The following is a 12,180-nucleotide window of genomic DNA, read 5'->3' on the forward strand; positions in this document are numbered from 1 at the left end:
AGCTGCTAGGCGCGCAGACCTCTCATCTCGTAGTTATAAAGACCACTCACTATCTCTCCTGTAGTCCGGATTTGTGCGAGGCGGGCCTCCCATCTCGCATGCGTCGTGTCGGTTCAAAAAACCAAGGCTTTACTGTACTCACAACCCGTCTCAACGGCGAAACCTACTTTCACCTTCAACAAATCCTCTCCCCTTTACTGGAGGAGGTTCCTTGGCGTTAAACACTGCCCGTGATTGTAGCATGATGGCCAACCAGCATATTTTACTTATACACTAATATTCATACATTCCTGGAAAATGTATTTCATCCATAGTTACACTTGTAGTGTAGAGGATCGCAGTTGAGGTTTTCCAGGGTTCTCTCGTTTTCCAGTATTAGACATTTACATAATTTTGTCAACCTTTCTCCATTTCGTTATTATTCCATATAATTACCCGAAAAGTGGCTGGCGATTTAAGGAGGGGGCTGGCTCTGTTCGCAGCGAATCTTAGTGTAGTCAGTCGGTGTGGGTTTGGGAATGCACCTAGCTTGAGGATTAGCCCATTAGACTTTGAAAGGTCGCATTGCTGGATCGTAGTGCTCCCCGTACGGACCTGCACATCATTCCATTTAATAATTAGAATCGTACAAAATAAACTCTTCATCCAAAATCTGTTATTCTATATTAAGCGTTTCATCCGATAAGATTGTTTCTAAACTGAGTAAAATCACTATTATAAAATATTTTGCCATATGGGTAGACTTTATTATTTGACACAGTTCACTAGAATAATTTCTCGATAACGTTTGTGTCTGTATTACATTTTTTTTAAATATATGTAGGCACGTTTTGGGAGATGTCGACACTCTTAAGAAAAGTAGCCATTGCGAGCACTGTTTCTAGTGAAAAAATCTGAACTACATGAGATCTATGTTAACTGTGTTTGTAATTTCTGTGTAAGTGAATCTGTTGGAGCCAACTTGTGTTTTACATTCACAGAAGGCAATAGCCAAAGTATTCGAAGTGAGTTGCAGTTTTTTTTTTTTTTTCGTTCGTGAAGTACAATATAAAATCCTCAGTTTATTGTACTTTGATTGGACATGCGTGAATTAATATATGCACAAATTATTGTATTTATATATATATATATGTATATATATAATGTTTTATTTAACGACGCTCGCAACTGCAGAGGTTATATCAGCGTCGCCGGATGTGCCGGAATTTTGTCCCGCAGGAGTTCTTTTTCATGCCAGTAAATCTACTGACATGAGCCTGTCGCATTTAAGCACACTTAAATGCCATCGACCTGGCCCGGGATCGAACCCGCAACCTTGGGCATAGAAGGCCAGCGCTATACCAACTCGCCAACCAGGTTGCTATATATATATATATATATATATATATATATATATATATATATATATATATATTACAAGTTAGTAAAGGCGCCAAAGTAATTACTAGGGCTATAAAAAGAAAACATCACTAGCTTTAACTAGGTACTCCTTTTTCATAGCCCTAGTAATTACTCTTAAAAATTGAAGAATTCAGAACCATAATGGGCCAACCGTCATTTACTAAAACCGTAGAAAACGAGGCTTAAAAATGAAGTTATTAGGCCTACCATAATTTAATGGAAACATATAGCAAGTAATACAAAGTATACACATTCAAACTAAATGATATGCCAATCTTAATTAAACTATGGTACTCACTTAATTTTAACCCATGCTTTCTCCGTTTTTAATAAATGGCGCTTGACCCACTATGGCTCTGAACCCTTCAATTGTCTTTGCTAAGAGTTTGCTGTTGTTTTTTGAATGAAGGTGTAACTCGGGGAGATTTCGAAACTATATTTTGGGAAGATCTCGATGTGTGTCGATTTCGCTTGTGGTCCTTCTTAGATGGCATGTGAGGTTGTCTCCATAAACATTTGTGTATTTTTGATCTTAGTAGAGTTCGCAATTCTTTCTAGCGCTTTTTAGTACTACTTTGCCCGTCTATCTGTTTTTCTCTCTGTGTGTCTGCCTGCATGTATGGAAGTACTCATATCTCATTCAACCAATCTTAATTAAATTTATATATTAACTTGAAACCATATCGAACAAATAGGAGAAGGTACAAATATCCATACAAACGTGGAAGACCAAGTGGACATACACCAATTTATGTGATATACATTTTCTGGTCAAACATTTCATTTAAACTGAGAAGTCATTACGCTCCTTTGGGAAATAGTATGAAAAATACTAGTGAAGTATTATTTGTATAAAGGATATGAGTAATACGATTACTCTGAGTAATATGACATGGAGTTGCTATTTCTTTCACCACTGAGTTTGGTTTGTCATCGCTTCAATAGTCTCTCAAACGTAATCATTGAGGTGGAGGTCTTTCTACTTTATTTTTCTAATGTTAATATAGCGTCGTTCAACAATCAACTAAAAATACTCTGAACTACACAGTTTGGATTTGTTAGTCGATTATTTTAACTACAATGCAGTAGATTATTTATATGTAGTGAATATGTTTACATTGGATATTAGAAATGTTGCATTTTTAAGAAAAACCATTTGTCACGAATGAATACACTCGATAGCCACCTTGTCACTACATACTTGATTATAAAATAACTACAAGGTGCAGAATAAGAAAACAACGGCAAACAAATTTCAATTATAAATGGTCAATAATAAAATTATACTAAGTACTTCAAACAATTATACAGAGTAGGACTACCGATCAATTCAGAAAGAAATACAATACATTCTGTCAGAAAAAGTTATAACAAGTAATAGAGCTGTGTCATACATGACGTTTCTAGTACAAAGTTTTCATTGTGGTAGTAAATTGTAAAAATGAGTAAAAAGAGAGATATTTTTTCGGCGCTGCATAATCTACTTTGGTTTACTAGACTCCTAGGTTTAGCTCCTATTTCAATCACTAAACACTTTAACAATTTTCATTACAAATCATCACTTGTACTGTTTCTTTATCCGATACTTGTGCTTTCCACATATATATCTTGCTTTTTAACTTTTATCTTATCCCACTACTTTAATATATATATCAAATAATCGCCTGTAGCTAGAATGTTGTTTGTTCTTCTATCATTTGTTAATGGGATTTCATTTATGTTACTGATTTTTTTAACCTGCTTTAATCTTCGCAAAATCATATCCATGCTGAAATCAATCAATTTTGTAGATCACCAAATACTGTCTCTAGGATTTGAAGTGAACTATAACCTGTCACTCATCTTGTTTAAAATAGAATTCTTTATATTTATATTTTTCATACTATTACCTATAGTTTTACAAAGCTTAGAATGGATACATCAAAGTGCAAGCAACATCGCAGTTGTGGGATCAGTGTGCTATATATTAGAAAACAGTGTTTCATATTGGGTGAGATTACAATTCATTGATTTTCTGAGTATCCATTGGCAAAGGTACAAGATCATAAACTTACTATTATGTAATAGCAAAATGAATAAAAATAATCAAGTTGCTTTCTTGGGATCACCATTTACGAAAATATTCAATATTAGAGGAAATTTTCCCAGAAGATACAGACCACAAATTGCACTAGTCAAATCTCCTGGCAACTCAGAAAGCAGGATATCACTTTTGAAGTCATCTAAGATCAACAGACTGAAAACACTTCTCCATTTACACGACTGTGCGTGCGATTCCGCAGAACTACTGAACACTGCACACTCTATACAAATCGTCATTTGTTCTGCAAAAATTTTCACAGAGGTGACCTTTGGTCTGTTCGGTTTAGTATTCTTGTTGTTGAAAGATGATTATAATTGGAACAGTAAGGACCTCTCAGATTTGATTTTCACAACATACTGGTCATTTATTAATACTATTCAGATAATAGTATTGGTGACAGCTTGTGATATCACGGCAAAAGAGGTAAGTGTACAAATTTTGGACACCTTGTTTTTTCTTTCCTTCTGATTTCAGAAAATTTATTGTAAATTGTTGTAGAATCTTGCTACTGTATAACAGACACGTAATTTTCAAATCCTTTGTTCTTCACAGTTTTATTTTGATAATTAATTTCGTATAGGTCAGTTTCTGTCAGATGTGTTTCCAATTCACTGTGGCTAAAGCAAGGAGATGCACTATCACTTTTACTTTTTAAATTTTCTCTAGAGTGTGCCATTAGGAAAGTCCAGGATAACAGAGATGGTTTGGAATCAAATGGGTTACATCAGCTGCTTGTCTATGCGGCTGATGTGATTATTTTAGGAGAAAATCCACAAACGATTAGGGAAAATACGGGAATTTTACTTGAAGCAAGTAAAGAGATAGATTTGGAAATAAATCTCGAAAAGGCAAAGAATATGATTATGTCTCGTGACAAGAATATTGTACGAAATGGACATTTAAAAATTGGAAATTTATCCTTTGAAGAGTTGGAAAAATTCAAATACCTGGGAGCAACAGTAACAAATATAAATGATACTCGGGAGGAAATTAAACAGAGAATAAATCTGGGAAATGCCTGTTATTTTTCGGTTGACAAGCTTTTATCTTCCAGTCTGCTGTAAAAAATCTGAGAGTTAGAATTTATAAAACAGTTATATTACCGGTTGTTATATATGGTTGTGAAACTTGGACTCTCACTTTGAGAGAGGAACAGATATTAAGGATGTTTGAGAATAAGGTTCTTAGGGAAATATTTGGGCCTAAGAGGGATGAAGTTACAGGAGAATGGAGAAAGTCCCACAACACAGAACTGCACGCATTGTATTCTTCACCTGACATAATTAGGAACATTAAATCCAGACGTTTGAGATGGGCAGGGCATGTAGCACGTATGGGCGAACCCAGAAATGCATATAGAGTGTTAGTTGGGAAACCAGAGGGAAAAAGACCTTTGGGGAGGCCGAGACGTAGAAGAGAAGATAATAATAAAATGGATTTGAGGGAGGTGGGATATGATAATAGAGATTCGATTAATCTTGCCCAGGATAGGGAGTAATAGCGGGCTTATGTGAGGGCGGCAATGAACCTCCGGGTTTCTTAAAAGTCAGTAAGTATTAATTTTGTATAGTTTGCTGTACTATAGAAGACCGAAGTGACCAACAAATTGTCTTTCTAATTGTGATGTCGATATTAAAATGGCAAAAAAAAAAAAATATTTTCGAAATAAATGCTGACTTTTTATGCAAGAAAATTACTTCTATGAAAATATATTCAAAATAAAATTAAATCACTAGAATTCAGTATTACAATTTTTTTAATTTAAAATTGTAATAATTACTTAAAAAACCGTTCATTCTCGCATATAATTTGAGGTAAAGGATAGGACGTCTGTATTCCTGGTGTAGGAGGCTAGTTTGAATAGACTGTGATTACGCTTGGTAATTCAGCAGCCTATAAGGTAAAATGACTTTGCCTGATATGAAATACATGGTGACGACACAGCCTATGTAACTGCTACATTCGTATACATAATAGTGATGCACACTTCACCCTCTCGCTGTAGTAAGTCGAAGCAGGAATGCAGTCATAGTGACTGGGTTAAAATTCAGTAATGTTATTAGTCGTATTATTCAAATGAATACATCCTTGTGGCTGATTGTAGATTCAATGCAGAAGCAAAATCCCGAGTAAAAGACTCTAAAGCGTGTCATGTTGCATGATATAGCCGAGGAGTCTCAATCATATATTTTCACTATTTACTAGTGCTGCGCTTGATCAGGTTTTCTCCGGAGCAGTTGTTTGCGCGCTTTTAAAGACTCCGATTACCTCCGATTGATACCGCGCAGGTTGTATATGTGCTATCGCGCAGACATACACTTTCCGCTGAGCATTCCTTTATTTGGATCATGTAGCTGTTCGAATCCGAGCATTTGTAATGAGTAGACTTCGTTGAATTGCCACACGCAGCATGCAATCAGGTTGCCGATGTACAGCAGTATAGAGGAGGTGAGCGACCTCCCGGTCTCGTAGTATAAGCAGTTCATGTTAAGAGTTGTGACCGGTCCAAATAGATAGAGCAGCTACAGTTAATGTATACCAATGTAAGCACTTGTTTTTGCATTACTGTGGTTGGAATAGTCAAAGCTTAACATTTGTTCAGTGCAGACAAGAATTCAATAAAACATACTACAATGAGAGTGTTGCCCCTGGAATACCCTTACCCCCGCAGCCAGTCTTGACCCGTTGGGGAACGTAGTTGGATGCTGTTAATTATTATGCAGAACAATACGGCAAAATAATGGAGATAATTGATGCATTGGATAGCACAGACGGTTCCGCAGCTATAAAATCATTGCCTTCTGGATAGCTATTGGAAGATATTCTGTTCATTGATTCTGATTTTAAAATCGTGTCCAAAAGCATCACCCTGTTAGAATCGTCTAAACTACAACTCTCAGAAGCCCTTAATATAGTGGATAAATTATCACAAACCGTTATCCAAAATAACAATTCACTAATTTCAGAAAAAGTTGAATGTAAGTTGAGAAAAAATTATTGCTAAAAATTGTGCCTATTCACAACTTCGTATTATAAATGATGTACTATCAGATCACGACAAGACGTCTGAAGTTGGTGTACTAAAAAGTAGTGATTTCCCGTTCATCAAATATGCACCTATTACATCGTGTGATGTCGAATGTACATTTTCCCCAATATGAAAACTGTTTAAGTGACCATAGGAGGAGGTTCACTTTGCAGTCGCTCAAAATGTACGTAACTCTTTACTGCCATGCACATATTCAAGGATGATGTAAGTATATTACATTAAATGTTAAGAGTTAATACATCTCACTACAAAATAATTGTGTATTTACATGTTTAGACATTTCTTACTTCAATGATCATACATTATATTTCTTGAATGCAGAATACAGGTTTTATTGTAACCGCAGTATACTACTCAGTGTTTACATCAGAGGCAAACTCCATTCGTCGCACGCCCCCTTCTCATACAGTCTATATCGCGTGCGCAGTATACCTTACGATTCTTGTGGCAATTCCACGAAGTCTAGTAATGAGTGTGTATTTTTTGTTTATTCTCTCATTTTTACACTCTTTTTCTACATTTGAAATTCATGGTATTTGTAGAAGAGCTTGTTAGTTTTATGTTATTGATCAAATTAATACCATTAAATTCAATTATTGCGAAATCTTTAGCAAAAATAATGTTTTTCGGTAGCTAATGTAAATAATTATAGTTCTCCTAAAACATTCGTTTATTCACAAATAGTTACTGCCAATTACTCTAATCGATTTAGTTTAACGTAAAATATATTAAATGAAATTTCAGAATGGAACCGAAGAAACGTGCGGTATTAATGTGTTAAGGTTCACAGTTTAAAGAAAATTTATTCAAATTCTTCGTCACCTTTAACTCTGGAAAACACTTTTACATTAAAATTCATGAACATGTTCAATTAGAACAAACTATAATATTAATAAATATACTTTAACATAATAATAATAATAATAATAATAATAATAATCGGCTTAGGATCCGAGAGAACTTATGAAGTAAAGTTAACAGTGCAACGGAGTATAGATGGAGTGAGGCGGCGCGGTGAGTTTTGTTTACCTGTGCGTTAGATTACAATCCGGTTCGTGATCAGAGGTACAGTATTCTTCCGTCTCTCCCTACGAAACGAACTCAGGCCATCACAGTGCATTTTCAATTCATACTGAACAGTTTTTTCGAGCTAGTTGCAAATATGTACTATATGGTTGTTCATTGCAACGATAATGACTTCAATGTCGCCGAGGGACCCGAAAACTTGTAAGGGTATGTGTCCTACTTCATTTTGCACCGTCAGTGGATTGTACTATTAACAGTAGAATATAACGCAGCACATTGACGTCGTTGTTTACATTCACAGTATGTCTGTCTACTATGTTCAAGGAACTCTATAGTCAAGCTGTGCGTACTTTGGTTGCTAAAGTGTCCCGCATCCTAAGCCTGATGATAATAATAACAGTAACTTTCGAGGAATATGACTTTTGTTGACGTCATACAAAATTTTGTCCGATATTCTTTTGAGAAGATTAATTCCAAAAATGAACGAAATTATTGGGGGATCATCAAAATGGTTTCAGATGTAATAGATTATTGATCAGATGTTTTGTATTCGACAGATATTGGATAAAATAGGGGTATAAGGGCAGAGTACATTCGTTATTCATAGATTTAAAAAAGGCATATGACTCGGTTAGGAGAGACGTTTTATGTAATATTTGTGTTGAATTTAGTATTCCCAAGAAACTAGTTCCATTAATTACAATGTCTTTCAGTGAAACTTACAGCAGAGTCCGCATAGGCCAGTTTCTGTCTCATGGTGTTTCAATTCACTGTGGACTAAAGCAAAGAGATGCACTATGTATCACTTTTACTTGTTATCTTTGCTGTAGAATATGTCATAAAGAAAGTACAGAATAACAGAGAGAGTTTGGAATTGAACGGCTGCTTGTTTACGCGGATGAAGTGAACATGTTAGGAAAAACTCCACAAACTATTAGGGAAAACACAAAATTCGTTTTTTTTTAACAAGTAAAGATATAGGTTTAGAAGTAAATCCGGAAAAGACGAAGTATATGATTACGTCTCGTGACCAGAATACTGTACGAAATGGAAATATAAAACTTGAAGATGTATCCTTCGAAGAGGTGGAGAAATTGAAATAACTTGGAGCAACAATAATAAATATATCCATTCATGGAATTACTGGTTCAAGAATTCTCTCTCTCCTACGCCGAAAAAATGTAGGCCTCGGTAGAGTAGTTGGTATAGCGCTGGTTTTCTATGCGGGTTCGATCCCGGCCCAGGTCGATGGCATTTAAGTGTGTTTAAATGCGACAGGCTCATGTCAGTAGAATTACTGACATGTAAAAGAACTCCTGCGGGACAAAATTCCGGCACCCCGACCACGCTGATATAACCTTTGCAGTTTCGAGCGTCGTTAAATAAACAATAATTTAATTTTTACATCAAAACGAGGTGGTGCTCCAAATTTCAAATATAAATCGACAAAACGAGGACTTTTTTCAAGACATGACAATGGATAAACAATTGACGCAGGAACGTGGTTGCCAATCCACCACCTATTTGTTTGTTCAAGTTATGACATCCGTATGTGTACAAGTATACAACCTAAGAACGAATATTGGGGAAAGCGACTTTTGACCCAACTTGTATATACGTATATATACGCCTATATATATATCACACTTCATCACATTTACTTTATTTTTGTATTTAGAGGATTATATAAAAAAACTCACAAGTTACTGAATTTGTTTACAAAGTTCAGCTGCTGAACTATCGCTACTGATTTTCCTAGCTTGCTTCAATCATCGAATAATAATATGCGTTATACACTACATCGACTCTATAGATCAGCATTTGTTGTCTCTAAATGTTGAAGTACCCTTTAAGCTACCAATCTACATCTTCATAATAGAATTATGTACTGTCAGTATTCTTGTGTTGTTACCTATTGGAATACAGTGCGTAATTTGGATCGTCACTGATGCAAACTACGTGGCAGTTGTAGGTTCTATTATATACATATTGCCAAATGTGATTTCATTTTGGACACAGCTACAATTTACTGACTTATTAAGCATTCACTGGCAACGATATCACATCATAAACTCACAATTATGTTGCATAAAAACAAATGACGTCAACCGTTGTAATTTCAGACATTCTACTTTGTTTGGAAGTGTGGCTCAAGGAAGTTCTTCTTCCACAGAACATTTTATAAATGATTCTAATTAACCGTTTAAAAACAAAGCCTCCTACTGGAAACATATTATTCTACGAGAAAGAACTAGACTCCTCCATTTAATATAACTCATTACTAACCTTCATCCGTATGCCAAGTGACGTGACGATTTGTCGCTGAGTTGGGACGGAAAGTCCGCTGTCTGGTTATAAGTGTTGTCATTCTGACAAGTGTTAACAAAGATTAGAAATACCCTTTATTTTCAGGATTTTTTTCACTTTTATAATAAAGATATTGTTACTGAACTATAAAATCGTCTTTTCGTATAGCCGATGTAACAATTCAGTGGAGACAACGTAGCAATATTAGTGACATTTGTTCGAATGTTCAGTGATTAAATATTGGAAAACCTGTATATTTTAATATGAAGTATATAATCCGTTGATGTGAACAGATCGGGTAGCAGAGGGAATGTACTGACAGTGGTTTTTAGTTTAATGTTCAAGCATTATATTCATATCAAGCCAAAAACCAATTTATGTGGTATACATTTTGTGGTCAAACATTTCATTTAAACTGAGAAGCCATTACGCTCCTTTGGGGAATAGTATCAAAATACTAGTAAAGTATTATTTGTACCTATAAAGGATATCAGTAATACCGATTAGCCTGAGAAATATGAGATGGCGTTGCTATTTTTGTCACCACAGGCTTTGGCTTATAATCGCTTCAATAGTATCTCAAAAGTATTCACTTAGGTAGAATTCTTTATATTTTATTTGTCTATTGTCAATATAGCGTCGTTCAATAACCAACTAAAAATCCTCTGAGATACACTTGGATCCCTTGGTCCATTATTTTAACTACAATGCTGTAGATCATTTGCATGTAGTGAATATGTTTACATTAGTTATTAGAAACGTTGCATCTTTAAGAAAAACCATTTGTCACGAGTATATACAGTCGATACCCACCCTGTCACTACATAATTGATTATAAAATAACTACAAGGTGCAGAAAAATAACACAACAGCAAACAAACTTCAATTTTAAATGGTCAATAATTATACTAAGTACTTCAACAATTATAGAGAGTATCAATCAATACAGAAATAAATAGAATAATTTCGTCAAGGAATGTTGTAACAGCTAATAGACCTGTGTCATACATTAAGCTTCTAGTACAAAGTTTTCATCGTGGTATTAAATAGACAAATTTTTTCGAAATTGTGAAAATGAGTAAAAAGGAAGACATTTTTTCAGCGTTGCACCGTCTAGTTTGGTTTACTAGACTCCTAGGTTTAGCTCCTATCTCAATCACTAAACACTCAAACAATTTTTATTACAAATCATCACTTGTAGTGTTTCTTTATCCGATGCTTGTACTTTGTACATATATATCTTGTTTTTTAACATTTATCTTATCCCCCTATTTTAATATATACATCAAAGAATCGGCTGTTGCTGGAATATTGTTCCTACTTCTATCCCTTGTTATTGGGATTGGATTTATATTACTGATTTTTTTATCTTGCTATAATCTTCCCAAAATCATATCCATTCTGAAATCAATCAATTTTGTAGATCATCAAATACTGTCTCTGGGAATTGAAGTGAACTATAACCTGTCATTCATCATGTTTAAAGTTGAATTCTTTACATTTATACTTTTCATACTATTGCCTATAGTTTTACAATGCTTAGCATGGATAATACAAAGTACAGACTACAGCGCAGGTGTGGGATCAGTCTGCTATATATTAGGAAACAGTGTTTCATATTGGGTAAAGTTACAATTCATTGATTTTCTGAGTATCCATTGGCAGAGGTACAAGATCATAAACTCACTATTAAGTGAGAGCATAATGAATGAAAACAACAAAGTTGCTTTCTTGGGATCATCATTTACGAACGTATTATTCAATATTACGGGAAATTTTCCTAGAAGATCTAAATCACAAAGTGCACTAGTCAAATCTCCTGGCAACTCAGAAAGCAGGATGCCATTTTGGAAGTCATCTGAGATCAACAGATTGAAAACACTTCTCCATTTACACGACTGTGTGTGCGATTCCGCAGAACTACTGAACACTGCATTCTCTCTGCAGATCGTCATTTGTTCATCAATAATTTTCACAGAGGTGACATTTGGTCTGTTCGGTTTAGTATTCCTATTGCTGAAAGATTATAATAATTGGAACGGCAAGAACCTCTCAGATTTGATTTACACAACATACTGGTCATTTATTAATACTATTCAGTTAGTAATATTGGTGATGGCTTGTGATATTACAGCAAAAGAGGTAAGTGCACAAGTCTCGGACACCTTGATTTTTCTTTCCTTTCGATTTCAGATAATGAAGTGTAAACTGTTAAATAATCTTATTAAGTGTAACAGTATGAGTTATTTTAAATACTTTGTTCTTCATTGCTGTATTATAATAATTTTCTGTAGTTGATGATACTATAGAAGGC

The sequence above is a fragment of the Periplaneta americana genome, chromosome 13 (genome assembly GCF_040183065.1).
Source record: "Periplaneta americana isolate PAMFEO1 chromosome 13, P.americana_PAMFEO1_priV1, whole genome shotgun sequence".
Taxonomy (NCBI): domain Eukaryota; kingdom Metazoa; phylum Arthropoda; class Insecta; order Blattodea; family Blattidae; genus Periplaneta; species Periplaneta americana.